This window comes from Lontra canadensis, unplaced genomic scaffold, assembly GCF_010015895.1.
Source record: "Lontra canadensis isolate GAN:19392208 unplaced genomic scaffold, GSC_riverotter_1.0 scaffold33, whole genome shotgun sequence".
NCBI classification, from domain to species: Eukaryota; Metazoa; Chordata; class Mammalia; order Carnivora; family Mustelidae; genus Lontra; species Lontra canadensis.
This window is the reverse complement of record NW_022631027.1, coordinates 4,008,343-4,024,374: the sequence shown is the minus strand read 5'-3', so window position 1 is coordinate 4,024,374 and position 16,032 is coordinate 4,008,343. Positions and strand designations below refer to the sequence as shown.

Below are 16,032 nucleotides of genomic sequence, written 5' to 3'. Positions count from 1 at the left end.
GCTCCACGTCCAGTGCAGAGCCCAAAGTGGGGCTCAATCTCATGATCGTGAGATCATGACCTGAGCCAAAATCAAGAGTTGGATACTCAACCAACTGAGCCGCCCAGGGACCCTGGAATTTTCTTTTAAAAGTCGTTTTCTATTTTAATAAATAGAATTTTATTTCTATTTTCTCAGCCAATAGAGCATGGGACTTTCTATTTTCTCAGCCGATAGAGCATGGGACTCTCAATCTTGGGGTTATAAGTTCAAGCCCCACGTTGCATGTAAAGATGAAAAATAAAATCTTAAAAAAAATAAAAATAAAAAACAATTTTTCCTCTAACACTACTTTGGTCTAGATACCTCAAAAATAACAGAAAAAATGTTTAGGGACTTGTCCCTTGATTTTACAAACCACTTGGCTATCTAAAACCTACTAAACACTTGGAAGCTAAAGACCACCTTGCTTAAGAATGTTTGGATCAACCAGGAAATCAAAGAAGAACTTAAATAATTCATGGAAACCAATGAGAATGAAGACACTTTGGTCCAAAACCTATGGGATACAGCAAAGGCAGTCCTAAGGGGGAAATACATAGCCATCCAAGCCTCCCTCAAAAAAAATTTAAAAATCCAGAATACACCAGCAATCTTTACACCTTAAAGAACTGGAGAATCAACAACAAATTAAACCAACCCCACACATAAGAAGGGAAATAATCAAGATTAGAGCAGAGATCAATGAGATAGAAACGAGAGTTACAGTAGAACACATCAACGAAACGAGAAGCTGGTTTTTTGAAAGAATCAATAAGATCAATAAACCACTGGCCAAACTAATCCAGAAGATAAGAGAGAAGGCCCAAATTAATAACACTATGAATGAAAAGGGAGAGATCACGATTAACACCAAGGAAATAGAAACAATCATCAGAAATTATTATCAACAATTAGATGCCAATAAGTTAAGCAACCTAGATGAAATGGATGCATTTCTGGAAACCTACAAACTTCCAAAACTGAATCAAGAAGAAATTGACAACCTGAATAAACCAGTATCTAGTAACGAGATTGAAGCAGTGATCATAAACCTCCCAAAAAACAAGAGCCCAGGACCTGACAAATTCCCTGGAGAATTCTACCAAACATTCAAAGAAGAAATAATACCTATTCTCCTGAAGCTGTTTCAAAAAATAGAAACAGAAGGAAAACTACCAGACTCTTTTTATGAAGTGAGCATTACCCTGATCCCCAAACCAGGTAAATATCCCACCAAAAAGGAGAATTTCAGACCAATATCCCTGATGAATATGGATGCCAAGATTCTCAACAAGATCCTAGCTAAGGATCGAATAGTACATTAAAAACATTATCCACCATGACCAGGTGGGATTTATCCATGGGATGAAAGGGTGGTTCAACATTCACAAATCAATCAATGTGATAGAACAAATCAGCAAGAGAAGAGAGAAAAACTACATGGTCTTCTCAATTGATGCAGAAAAAAGCATTTGACAAGATACAGCACCCATTCCTGATTAAAATGGTTCAAAGTACACGGATAGAGGGAACATTCCTCAATTTCATAAAATCCATTTCTGAAAAACCCACAATGAATATCATCCTCAATGGGGAAAAGCTGACAGCCTTCCCTTTGAGATCAGGAACATGACAAGGATGCCCACTCTCACCACTCTTGTTCAGCATAGTACTAGAAGTCCTAGCAACAGCAATCAGACAACAAAAAGAAATAAAAGGTATTCAAATTGGCAAAGAAGAAGTCAAACTCCCTCTCTTCGCAGATGACATGACACTTTATATGGAAAACCCAAAAGACTCCACCCCCAAACTACTAGAACTCATTCAGCAATTCAGTAATGTGGCAGGATACAAAATCAATGTACAGAAATCAGTTGCTTTCTTAAACACTAACAATGAAAATACAGATAGGGAAATTAGAGAATCGATTCCATTTACTATAGCACCAAGAACCATAAGATACCGGGGAATAAATCTAACCAAAGAGGTAAAGGATCTGTACTCAAGGAACTACAGAACACTCATGAAAGAAATTGAAGAAGACACAAAAAGATGAAAGACCATTCCATGCTCGTGGATTAGAAAAATAAACATTGTTACAATGTCTATACTGCCTAGAGCAATCTATACTTTCAATGCCATTCCGATCAAAATTCCACCAGTATTTTTCAAAGAGCTGGAAAAAACAATCCTAAAATTTGTATGGAATCAGAAGAGACCCCGAATTGCTAAGGAAATATTGAAAAGGAAAAACAAAACTGGGGGCATCATGTTGCCTGATTTCAAGCTTTACTACAAAGCACAAAAACAGACACATAGGCCAGCGGAACAGAGTAGAGAGCCCAGATATGGATCCTCAACTCTATGGTCAAATAATCTTCGAAAAAGCAGGAAAAAAGACAGTCTCTTCAATAAGTGGTGTTGGGCAAATTGGACAGCTATGTGTAGAAGAATGAAACTTGACCATTCTCTTACACCATACACAAAGATAAACTCGAAATGGATAAAAGACCTAAATGTGAGGCAGAAATCTATCAAAATCCTAGAGAACATAGGCAGTAACCTCTTCGAGGTCAGCCACAGCAACTTCTTTCAAGACAGGTCTCCAAAGGCAAAGGAAACAAAAGCAAAAATGAACTTTTGGGATTTCATCAAGATCAAAAGCTTCTGCATAGCAAAGGAAACAGTCAACAAAACAAAGAGGCAACCCACAGAATGGGAGAAGATATTTGCAAATGACACTACGGAACTATAAAGAACTATAAAGAACTCCTCAAACTCAACACACACAAAACAGATAATCACATCAAAAAATGGGCAGAAGACACGAACAGACACTTCTCCAAAGAAGACATGCAAATGGCTAATGGACACATGAAAAAATGTTCATCACTAGCCATCAGGAAGATTCAAATCAAAACCACATTGAGATACCACCTTATACCAGTCAGAATGGCCAAAATTAACAGGACAGGAAACAACAAGTGTTGGAGAGGATGTAGAGAAAGGGGAACCCTCTTACACTGATGGAAGGAATGCAAGTTGGTGCAGCCACTTTGGAAAAGAGTGTGGAGATTCCTTAAGAAATTAAGAATAGAGCTTCCCTATGACCCTGCAATTGCAGTACTGGGTATTTACCCCAAAGACACTGATGTAGTGAAAAGAAGGGCTATCTGTACTCCAATGTTCATAGCAGCAACGGCCACAGTCGGCAAACTGTGGAAAGAACCAAGATGCCCTTCAACGGACGAATGGATAAAGAAGATATGGTCCATATATACAAAGGAGTATTATGCCTCCATCAGAAAGGATGAATACCCAACTTTTATATCAACATGGAAGGGACTGGAGGAGATTATGCTGAGTGAAATCAGTCAAGCAAGAGAGTCAATTATCATATGGTTTCACTTAATTGTGGAGCATAAGGAATAACACGGAGGACATTGGGAGATGGAGAGAAGTGAGCTGGGGTGGGGGAAGTTGGGGAAAATTGGAGGGGGAGACAAACCATGAGAGAATGTGGACTCTGAGAAACAAACTGAGGGTTTTGGAGGGGAGGGGAGTGGGGGGGTTGGGTGAGCCTGGTGGTGGCTATTAAGAAGGACACATATTGGGGCGCCTGGGTGGCTCAGTGGGTTAAGCCGCTGCCTTCAGCTCAGGTCATGATCTCAGGGTCCTGGGATCGAGTCCCGCATCGGGCTCTCTGCTCAGAGGGGAGCCTGCTTCCCTCTCTCTCTCTCTCTCTGCCTGCCTCTCCATCTACTTGTGATCTCTCTCTGTCAAATAAATAAAAAATAAATAAAAAAATCTTAAAAAAAAAAAAAAGGACACATATTGCATGGAGTACTGGGTGTGGTGCATAAACAATGAAATCTGGAACACCGAAAAGAAAAAAAAAAAAGGACCTTAAAAATAAAGAACTAAAACCTACTAAAATCAGATTTCACAAAACCCACCCATTTTGCTACCTCCAAAAGCTTTTTTTTTTTTTTAAGTGGGGGAGGGGCAGAGCGATCCTATGACCCTGAGGTCACAGCCAAAATCAAGATCCAGACTTTTAACTGACTGGGCCACCCAGGTAGCCTTCCAAAAGCTTTTTATGAATCCACTTAACACCTGAAAGAAAAGGACTTGAGAAAATCCAGAATCTGTGAACTACAAAACCAAAGTATATTTTAGTACCTACTTGGACTTTCTCTCTAGAGCAGTGCTATTCACAGAGAAAATCCACTTCAAAGCTAAGGAATAGAATTCTTAATACATTTTAGAAAATCCAAGACAAAATACCTCAGGAATTAACAAAAATATTTTAATATACCATTGTGTATTTTCTTGCCTCTTCTACTAGCTTTTAATTCTAAAAGTCAAGGCCCATGTTTGAAAGCTAGAAAATAAGATCTCATTCATGGAACAAAAGAACGTCTAAATCAATGGCTTCCACATTTCATTTCGTGCAAACATCAGAGTTTTCTTTCACAAATTATCACTGGCATGCCTTGACCAGGAACTCAGGCCAAGAGAACTTCACAAATCCTTCAGTACCTACAGGCATCGCTTAGGCACCTTCTACTAGAAACTATATTTCATTCAACAAACATTTACAGAGTGCTAGATACAGGAACTGGGGATAAAAAGGGGAATAATAATACGAAAAATCAGTAGCTGTCCTCACTGAAAAAGAAGCCTAGAGGAAACAGAAACAGAGAAAGAGGTATGGAGATGGTCTGATCAGCCCTGCAAAAGAGGCCTTAATAAAGGCTCCAGAGAAAGCCATCCCAGGCTCAGAGAGAAATGTCTGGTCAACGTCTTCTAATCCTAACTTCATCCAGTTTTCGAGGCAGCCAGTGGGATTGTTAAGGGTAGTTACATTTGCATTTCTAAATTCTTCCCACCTGTAAGAAAAGACATCTTAGGCCAAAACTGACCATTTTCTTTTCATGTTTACTCACCTTTAATATTGCTACTCCAGAGTATGACTGGCACATGCCTGAGACTGGACTAAGGAAAGTGAGCCAGAATGGAGATATCTGACCCCCTCAGGACCTTTCCATGATCCTGGGAAATCTTGCCACATTCTGTCCCAGTTGTCTTTGGGACAGAAAGGCCCTCTCATCACAAACCCATGGGTACTGCTCTGGATACAGATAGCTGGGAACCTACCAGTCCTTGGTCCATGTTGCTAGAAAGCACCTGAGTGCCTTGCCTGGGGTTCACCTTACTAACCCTGAGAAAACTTCTCAAAGTTAGTAAAAGATACTCAGATATGGCTATCCCATACCCTGGACATGTAATTCATGAGGCTACTTAGTGGTTCATTAAAACAGCCCAGCCATGGGGCGCCTGGGTGGCTCAGTGGGTTAAGCCGCTGCCTTCGGCTCAGGTCATGATCTCAGGGTCCTGGGATCGAGTGCTGCATCGGGCTCCCTGGTCAGCGGGGGGCCTGCTTCCCTCTCTCTCTCTCTCTCTGCCTGCCTCTCTTTCTACTTGTGATCTCTCTCTGTCAAATAAATAAAATCTTAAAAAAAAAAAATCTTAAAAAAAACAAACAAACAAACAAAAAAAACAGCCCAGCCATCAGGACTAGAAATGAACACATACGCAGACCATGGCTGCTCATGACCCTTGCTCAACTAGGAGTTCCATCAATCTGTCTGTCTCGTTCCCTCCCTCCACCTAGGTTTGCATTCCCACCCTAAAGGAGGCGAGTTTCTTTTATCTGCATGTACCCAGAGCATGACACAGGAAAAAAAGAAAAACAAAACCAGAAATGTAATAAAGGTCTGAACCAGGCCAGAACAAATCCTGGTGACCTGTAACCAGCATTCTAGAAGCGGGCGGAGAAGGCACTGAACCTGTGAGCCAGACACTGCCGCTGTTCATTACAGGGACAGCTGAGGTCACCGTTAATTGTGCCAGAGTTTAAAAGGATCAGCTCTGACACGAATCCTTCAATGTCCAGATGGACAGTACCATACAGCTCTTTTTAACAGGTTATTCTGAAGGTGACTCACAGGGATAGACCATCTGCAGGCAGTTTGGCTTAGAAGTCAACATTCTACGGGAAAACAAAAAGACAAAGGTAAGTGTGGGCACACCCTCACCAGGAGATAAGACCAAGGTCTGATTCTTGAGTGCAGGCAGGTGATAACCCAGTGTGAACTCCTGGACTGAGGCAAAAGAGCCCCATTTTAGCATACAGCCAAGCAATATAAAAGGACAAGCAGGAAGGAGCTCCAGAGAGGCAGACTCCGGGAGACAAGGAAGCTGCCGGAACCTCAGACGTTTGTTTTCCTTGTCCTCATGGCGTTTTTTGCCCTTCCGCACACGTACTGGATGCCGAGGTTCTGACCGCCTCTAACTGCATGTGCACGGTTTGCTGGAGTCCATAAACACTTAAATCAGAATACTGTACCAAAGGGCTGAGTCAGTACCCAGAGCCCTGGGAAGTGCTCGGTGAAAGCTGCTGTCGTTATTCACTGTGTTGTATAAGGCATTTTATATAAAGAGCTCTATAAAAATTCTTTATTACCAGATACGAAGACGAGAATTTGCCTTTCACAACGTACTGACATAAGAGCAATGAAATCTGGGTGTTCTCCACTTAGCTGTAGCTTCCAAGAAAGCCGGCTACGTTTTATAAAGGCATTATAAGCATTAACCCTTAACCTGAATCTTTGTTTACTTATTCACTCCCTCAACCCTCCATCCATGAAACGTATCTGTGTACTCAAGTGTTAACATGATGCAAATTCCTGGAGAAACTCTGGTGGGCAAAGACAGGTTTCCTTTCTCGTGGAATGCACAGTCTAGGAGAGAGAACTATTCATGACTGAAGATGTAAAACGGTCAGCCGAGAAGCGCTACCAAGAAGAGGACCACTCAGGAAGATTTTACTTCAGGAACCCTTGCTGTCACAGGACCCTTTCAAGGCCCAGCATCTACTTTTAATGCCTCTAACTTTGTGTTCTTTTCCTAAAAGAGAGCTTCCCCATGTCATGATATGGGAAGATCTTGACTTTCCTTGGTCTTGCACGCATCATGAAGGCAGATAACAGTGGCTTTTCCTCCAGGTGGCAAGATCAGGGAAGAAGTTCCAACTGGGGCAGAATGTGAAGAAAGAGTGCAGAGGGGCTGGGCCAGAAGGTCCAAAGGTCCTGCTTTGTAGCGAGACAGCGAGGAAAGCATGTGAGGAACGGAAGGGTCCCCAGCCTGGAGCTCAGGGAGGAAGAGCGTGTGGTGTGAGGGGATGTGGTCCTGTGAGCCATGTGGAAGTTTCTGATGTCACAGAACTAAGAGCAGCAGGGAGCCATTGATGTGTTTGGAGCTTGAGATGGGAGGCACGTGACAAGTGTGGGGGGGTTGTCTCTTCCAAGATCGCTGTGGGCGGGAGGACACTAGTGAGGGAAGATGGGAGATTAGGAGAGCAGCTACTGGTTATTCTGGGCAAGAGATGAAGGTGAAGACTGGGCTCTGAGTGGAGAAGGGAGGGAGCAGGTAAAATGGAGGATTTAGGAACTAAAAGGCCCAAGAACTAACAGCGAGACTTAATGGACTGGATAAGGAAGGTGAAGGAGAGAAAGGTGTTAAGGGATAACCCCCCCGGTTTCCATTAATTCTCTACTTTATCGGTCCATACCCTTGCTCTTTTATGTCCATTTACAGGATTTCATTGTAACTGAATCTTTTTTCCTAAGCCCTTCAAATCCTTTCCCCACAGCCCACACACACATCTTCCAGAATTCTTTATACCATTTTCCCTCCCAAACCCTTTTAAAAAAGTAAGCAGCAGATTATATATAATAATCTGCTTTTTAAAAGGGTTTGGGGGAAAAAGAGGAAAAAAAGGAAAAGAAACATAAGTCCTCACATGTTAGGGCATGAAATCTATACACTTAAGATAGTTTGAAAAACATGACTTTAGTATTATCAACACATAGATGATGGGTAACTATCTTTTTACAGCACTTCTGGGGTGAAGCACAATTTTAAAACACAAAACAGGGTGCCTGGGTGGCTCAGTGGGTTAAGCCTCTGCCTTTAGCTCAGATCATGGTTATCAGTGTCCTGGGGTGGAGCTCCGGCATCTGGCTCTCTGCTCAGCGGGGAGCCTGCTCCCTGCCCCCCCTGCCTGCCTCTCTACCTACTTGTGATCTCTATCAAATAAATTAATTAAATCTTAAAAAAAAAAACCAAACAAACCCAAACAGTTCCGGTTTCATCCATACTTAGAGAATGCATACATATGATGCATTGCACTGTACAATATCATATGCAATATAATTAAAAAAAAGCTGGCAGATAACACTAAGAATCCTACACACAGTCAAAGTCTGTGATTTTTCATGCTAATAAAACCTGGTTTCTGGAATAAACTAACATGGAAACTAGTGAAAAACCAAACCTTCCTTAGATCTTTCAGGCGAGACAGGGAAAAGCAGCATAGTTTTGTTCTTTCTTACGTTTTCTTTAGGTATTAAAATGAGTTTATATTTGATAGGTACAAAATAGCCAAGCAGTAGGGTAGCAGTGAAGATGGGGCAAAGATATAAGGGGTAACAGTATGAGAATACAATGAAATTCTTTAAAGCCATACAAAAATAACATAAAAATGGCATAATTTATGCACAAATAATCTAGAGTCTCCTTTTACTGAGCTAATAATTTAAAACAGAACTTTAATTCTTACATGTTGGTAGCATAATGGATAAGAAAGAGGCTTAAGGAGTTGGCCTGCCTGAGTTTCCATCCCATCTCCACCTCCTAACACTTCATCTGTAAAATGGACACACAATTAATATCTCACATCACTAGCTATGTAAACTTGGGCCTTCACTGTCCTCATCTGTGGAGCGGGGATAAAATACCACTGTGACAGGATACACAAGACATCCAGTATAATGCTGAACATACAGCAGGAATGCTCACCAAATGTTCCTACACCAACCTCTCTCCGAAACTGGCTCGAGATGTCCAGAAAAAATTAAGTAAGGTGGGAGCCGCTAAAGAAAACCCTGAAGAAGAAGGTGGTAATGGAGAGAAAAAAGGATCATCAAGGATTTGGGTGGGGAGGGGAACAGTGAAGAAAAAAGAGAACAGGATAAAACCCAAAACAACAAGATAAGGACTTCCAGGTAATAAAGGTGTAAATCAAATACCGTGAAGATGAAAAGCAATCAAAACTCTTAAAAGTCATTTATGACAGTTGACAAAATAATCTCTATTAAAGTGGAATTCATTATTGATATTAGAAGCCATCTGAGGTTTAACCAAAACTTCTCCCGAAGGCTCAGCCTTCTAAAGTAATACGAAGCCTCGTTTTGGAATTATTGATAAAATGATAAACTTGGCTGAGTATCACTTTTGTCCTATTTCAAAGGATTTGATAAAAGAAAGGATTGTTTTATTCACAATTTACTTCTTGTTTCTTGGTACTTAACTTGTGTAGCCCTTGGTTTTTTGTTTGTTTGTTTGTTTGTTTGTTTTTTAAAGATTTTTATTTATTTGACAGAGATCACAAGTAGGCAGAGAGGCAGGCGGGGTGGGGGGGAAGCAGGCTCCCTGCTGAGCAGAGAGTGATTCCCAGGACCCTGAGATCACAACCTGAGCCGAAGGCAGACACTTAACCCACCGAGCCACGAGCCACCCAGGTGCCCCTGTGTAGCCCTTGTAAAAACTACACATCGCCTCTAGAGAAGCGGGTCTGATAGGGTATTTGACTGGAAGCCCTTCACTAGCTACAGTGTGCATGGTGTTAATGGTATTTTCCCTCTTCCCAAATTATGATGAATTAGCGGATTTTTAATAAAGAGAGCCACAATCATGATGATCTAATTGATAACATTTCTCCTGATTATAAAGTATTAGCGGAGCTATAAAACTAAGGCACAACTGAATAGCCCAGTGTGTGTAAAAACTCCTAAACCTTTCTGTACTGGGAGGGTACAAAGACCTTACCAAATGCACATGCTTACTTTACACATAAGCAGCTAACTCAGTATGCTGCTGCTGATTTTAGATGAAGCTGCTTCTTGGAACATTACATGAAGATCCTTGAATTTAAAAAACGGGGTATTTACTTTCTGACAAAGCATGATATCGATTCAACCCTGAAAAAATGATTCAAGATAACATTTTTTTTTTATAATTTTATTTTTTATAAACATATATATATATATATTTTTTCCCCCAGGGGTACAGGTCTGTGAATCTCCACGTTTACAAACTTCACAGCACTCACCATAGCACATACCCTACCCAATGTCCATAACCCCCCCCAACCCCCCTCTGCCCAGCAACCCTCAGTTTGTTTTGTGAGATTAAGAGTCACTTATGGTTTGTCTCCCTCCCAATCCCAACTTGTTTCATTTACTCTTCTCCTACCACATTAACCCCCCATGTTGCATCAAGATAACATTTTTGAAAAAAAAAAAAAAAGTGTTACATACACAAGTGCCAATGTATTTATTTAAGCATCTGCTATTTTAACTGTAGAGAAATTAACAGTGTTCCTCAACCCATGTCACGGTCCACAGAGAAAAGGGCATTTTTACAAGCCCTTAGGCAAACTGAAGAGATCTGAACACAATCCGGCCCTGATTCAGCCATCTGGTACCCATCCCTGGCATAGACTGGGAATTCCACATTGAAGTCTAAGATATTGGATGTAAATTAAGATCTAAAATCTTCTAAGTGATAGAATTTATCCATCTGAGATGTGATCATTTTTGGAGTGATTAAATGTTATTTTCCTTTCTTCCTCGTGAGCCAGAACCCCAGTAAAAACAGATCATTATCACCAAGAAACAGTTTGCTCATTTATGTCATTTTACATGCAACACATCAGAACTCTAATAATTATGATGTGTACTGTTTTAACGGATCAGTATCATTAGGTCCATGCTGCTAATGCTAAGACAGAGGGTGGCTGTTTAATCACCCACCAATTCATTGTCAAGCACTGCATTCCGTGTGAAGGTAGGAAGGATCTATAGTCGAAGATAACTTATCTGGCCCATTCTAGACTTCAGGAAAACTTTACTGTCCAAGAAGGCATCAGGCTCACCTCATGACACATTATCAGCAAATATTTGGCTTAGGTAGCTCAGTAGGGGCTGAGAATACATATATAATAGGAGAAAGATACATACAGCCCTTGCCCTCCCACAGCTTCAAGTTCTGCCCATACTCACTTTACGTACTCTGGAAACGATGACATATGAACCACTACCACTATTCTGCCCAGAATTACTTACAGTAAACAGTCCTAACCCATCCTAATCTAAAATGACAACAAAAGAAGTATATGACTGTTAGGAAATCTGCGAGAGCTGAGACCAATAAAAGTGAAAACATAGTTCACCTTCTGAACTGGAAAACTTTTGAGAGTGACAAGTGCTAAACAAAAGGGGAAGCCAGGATGAGGTAGAACTGGGACTCTCCATGAAAACCAGGACTTAGGGCACCTGGGTGGCTCAGTGGGTTAAGCCGCTGCCTTCGGCTCAGGTCATGATCTCAGGGTCCTGGGATCGAGTCCCGCATCGGGTTCTCTGCTCAGCAGGGAGCCTGCTTCCCTTCCTCTCTCTCTGCCTGCCTCTCTGCTTACTTGTAATCTCTCTCTGTCAAATAAATAAATAAAATCTTTAAAAAAAAAAAAAAAGAAAACCAGGACTTATTGTCACCCTTAGAGCCCACATGAGCTAGAAATATTTGAGGCCATCATGCAAGGCTGACGTGTAAACACAAGTCTTGATTTTTTTTTTTAAAGACAAATAATCTGCAGACACATCCTATCCTATCCTTTCCTTCCTCCCTCTCTCCTTCCCTCCCTCCGTTCCTTCTTTTTTCTTCCTTTCTTTCTTTCCTTTTTTCTTTTTCCAGATTTTATTTGTCAGAGAGAGAGAGAGAGAGCACAAGCAGGGGGAGCAGCATGCAGAGGGAGAAGCAGGTTCCCCGCTGAGCAAGAAGCCGGATGTGGGACTCAATCCCAGGATGCTGGGATCATGACCTAAGCCGAAGGCAGATGCTTAACCCACTGAGCCACCCAGGTGCCCCTTCCCAGTTTCACTTTTAATCAACATACATTTTTGTTCCTGTGATAAAGGCAAGTAAGTATCCTCCAGATACCATCCTCACTTTCTCTTTTTTGGTAACAGACATCTGCTACCATCACCGCTTAGTTGAGCTGCGTAGAGACTATTGCCCGGTTAGAGGTAATATTTCCTAGCCCTATTTGCTACCAGGTATGGCCCTGTAACTTAGCTGGGCAAATAGGATGTGAGAAGCGATTGCTCACTTCCTGGTAAACTCCGTAAAGACAAATCTACCTACTTTGGCCTTCCTTTTTCCTTTTTCCTGCTGGCTAGAAAATGGGGAAGAAGGCACAACCTCAGAAGCCATATGCAAGGCACAGCAAAGCAATCCTGCAGCCATAGGCTGCTCGCATCAGGACTGCTGTGTGAGAAGGAAACGCCTTATAAGGCATTCTATTAACAGCAGTTCAGCTGGTTCCATAATTAATAAAATTCGGAACTACTCAAAAACGCCTCTTAAATACAAGGATCCAGAAATAGAAAGATTTGGATAGACTCATTTGTGAGTACTTCTTTGTGGTTTCCGGGAACACAAAAGAGTGGAGGCTTTTCCAAGAGGAGGGCTCAGGGAAAGCATGACATCGTCAGATCCAAGTTAGAAAAAGGGCAATAAGGAACGCTTGAAAAGTTTGAACTGGGAAGCGGGCGATGAGATCAGCACTCTGATTTAGAAAGAATCCTATCCAGAGTATGGAAGTGGGACTGGAGGTAGGAAAGGCTGGAGGAGAGGAAGCGAGTGTCAAAGTTACACTGGACAAAGTGACTTCCAGGTAAATTCAGTATTTCAGCTTGAATAGCTAGGACCTGTGTATAATACATTCAAGTAGAGATTACTAGGAATCACTTGACCTAAATCTCAGGGGAAGGATCCAAAATGGAATTATTCACTTGTGACTAATCAGCATATGGAAGACGAGAGTACCCACAGGGAGTACCTATGGAGAAAAAGGTCAAGGAATCCTGGGGCTCTCTACCATTTAGGGAACAAGTGGGAGAAAAGGATTCAGTGAGGGTGCGTGGGTCTGTGGGGGTGGTAGTCAGAGAGAGGTGGAAAACCATTCTGGAAGCCAAAGGGACCAAGTCAAGGAGGTTAAAGGTAAAGAACTGGATCAGGCAGTTCAGTGCCTAAGCACTGTTCACAAGTCAGTATGGCTCACTGAGGGTGAGGAGTAAGTGGGAAAGGGAATGTCTGCTTCTTGAACGTCAGCTGGGGAGAAAAACAAAAGGCTGGGACAACAGCAAGAAGGGTAAACAGGTTAGATGGAAGGGTTTACTTTTTAGGATGGGAAAAAGTAGGCAGAGAGTTAGAAGTTAAAAAGAACAGGGTAACGAATGTTTATAGCAGCAATGTCCACAACAGCCAAACTATGGAAAGAACCTAGATGTCCATCAACAGATGAATGGATAAAGAAGAGGTGGTATATATATATACAATGGAATACTATGTAGCCATCAAAAGAAATGAAATCTTGCCTTTTGCAATGACGTAGATGGAATTAGAGGGTATTATGCTGAGCGAAGTAAGTCGATCAAAGAAAGACAATTATCATATGATCTCCCTGATATGAAGAATTTGAGAAGCAATGTGGGAAGTTTGAGGGGTAGGGAAGGAAAAACTGAAACAAGATGGGATCGGGAGGGAGACAAACCATAAGAGACTCTTAATCTCACAAAACAAACTGAGGGTTGGTGGGGGGTGGAAGGGTATGGGAGAGGGTGATTGAGTTATGGACATTGGGGAGGCTATGTGCTATGGTGAGTGCTGCGAAGTGTGTAAACCTGGCGATTCACAAGCCTATACCCCTGGGACTAATAATACATTATATGTTAATAAAAAATAAATTAAAAGAAATAAGAGGTTGAGAAGGTACAGAGATTTTTTTTATATGGCTGTCTTATTAGGAACATCAAGTTAAAACAGATATAGTAAACACATTTCTACAAGGAGCTCTAGCTCAAGTATGTAGCATGCTGTTATGACTAAATAAAGGTATCAAGATTAAAGAATTCATAATTCCACAGAAATTCTTAAACAAATAGAGTTTGAACCTATATTGTTTGCTTTTTTCTCCAGTAAGTCAGTAAACATTAACCTTGCTATCCACCATATTACTTATCAAGTTGGAAAACTTTAAAGATTCCTTTCTGGGGAAAGTCGAAAGAGGAAAAAAAAAAAGAGAATTCCACGACTCCTATAACTTTGGAAAGAAAACACAGCACACGGACATAAGAGCGAGTAGCTCTGTGTACATTCAAGTCATCTAAACAGTATCAGGCACTCTTGCGCACTCAAACTCCCTGCTAAGGTCAGGCTTAGATTAAAAGAACTCAAGTCAGACTACACTGAGAAGTAGAAGGTGGTTAAAGAAATATTTATTATTCCTAAGGAGAGTGTTAGTGACCTAAATCAGATTGATTTATTTCTCATTTCCTTGTCCACAGTATGGAGGGGAAGATAGGGTGAGAAGGAGGTGGGGTGTGCTGCTGGAGTCTGGGAGTGATCAGCTTGGCCATGAGACACCATCACAGAACACAGAGACCACTGCACACATATGGGAGACAGGAAGAAAACCCTGATACAGAATCAACACACACTTGAGTTCATGAAATTGTCACACTTCCCACCCCCTCCCCCATTGCCCTCCAAGCAGTGACATTCCTGTTCTAGTTTTTTGGAGAAAAAAACGAGGTTTAGGAAGTTTGCAATGACCAAGATCATGCAGCTAAAATTCAAACCCAGATCTGACTGACCCCTCCCAAGACCAGACCTGTACCCCTTGAACTTGTTTTAGAAATTAGCTCTAAGTCAATTATAATTCCCCCCCAGGGGCACTCGGGTGCCTCAGTCCGATAAGCGGCTGCCTCCAGCTCATGTCATGATCACAGGGTGCTGGGATTGAGCCCCACATCAGGCTCCCTGCTCAGTGGGGAGCCTGTTTCTCCCTCTGCTTGCCATTTCCCCTGCTTGTGCTCTCTCTTTCTCTCTCAAATAAATTAATAAAATCTAAAAAAAAATTCCTCCCAAATTTATGAATTATTAAAAGGAATGCTTGAGTAAAGGAAACACAACCCCAGTATTCAAAGGCTGCCTCAGGACACAAGGAGCAAAGTCTGAGAAGTGAAATGACAATTTACTACCCAACTGCCATTTAATAACAGGATTACCTCACGTCTTTATCATCATCTCAGCTTTTAAAACCATTTGCATGGATTCTGACTAATCTGATCCTTACAAAATGCTAGGAGACAAGGAAATAATGTTAGCTTCATTTTTTAGCCAAGAAAAGGCTGCAATAAGGCAGTGGTCATCTGAGACTGGAAGTGGAGATCTCTGGAACTGTCCAGCGGCCAGTGGCGTACATACTAGAACAGGCTCCCACACAGGTGACGATCTCACAATTTTACACATCTTCAGAAGTGGTTAACAACGTCAGACCAAATGGTCTCTGTAAACCCTTCTTGAAATGCAGCTTATGAAGCTTTCCTTTTTATTCTGAATTCATTTACTATAAACTGTAACTGTACTTCTTTAAGAGTAAATAACTCACTTGGGCCAGCCAGTTCTTGGTGCAAAATCCGTAATGATTACCCAGTGTGAACAGAGTACTGCTATAGCTGTGACTGTAGGAATACTACAGGAAGGGTAAGGGACTTCAATCAGGGTAAACATTCTTACTCGGTAGGGGGGACTGCCTGCATTTACTATATTCTTATAATTCTACTTTGCTAAATAAAAATTTCCTTTAGCGCTTCTGGAAAAATGCATTGTTGGCGCCCCTATGACATCCTCAGTCACTTACATTGGGCAATGAAAAAAACTGGTATTATAGAAAATATTTCTACCTATTACTTTTAACTCAATGAGAACACAATCAAACCCAGCAAGTGACATCCTAATAATCTACACCTAGTGGCTACTTTC

General features: G+C 41.4%; 1 protein-coding gene across 4 annotated transcripts in view; it reads right to left on the bottom strand.

Moving 5' to 3' along the window:
- LRRC8D (leucine rich repeat containing 8 VRAC subunit D) overlaps nucleotides 1-16,032 on the bottom strand; it is a 119,522-nt gene that overhangs the window by 13,427 nt on the left and 90,063 nt on the right. The gene's annotated exons all lie outside the window — the stretch shown is intronic.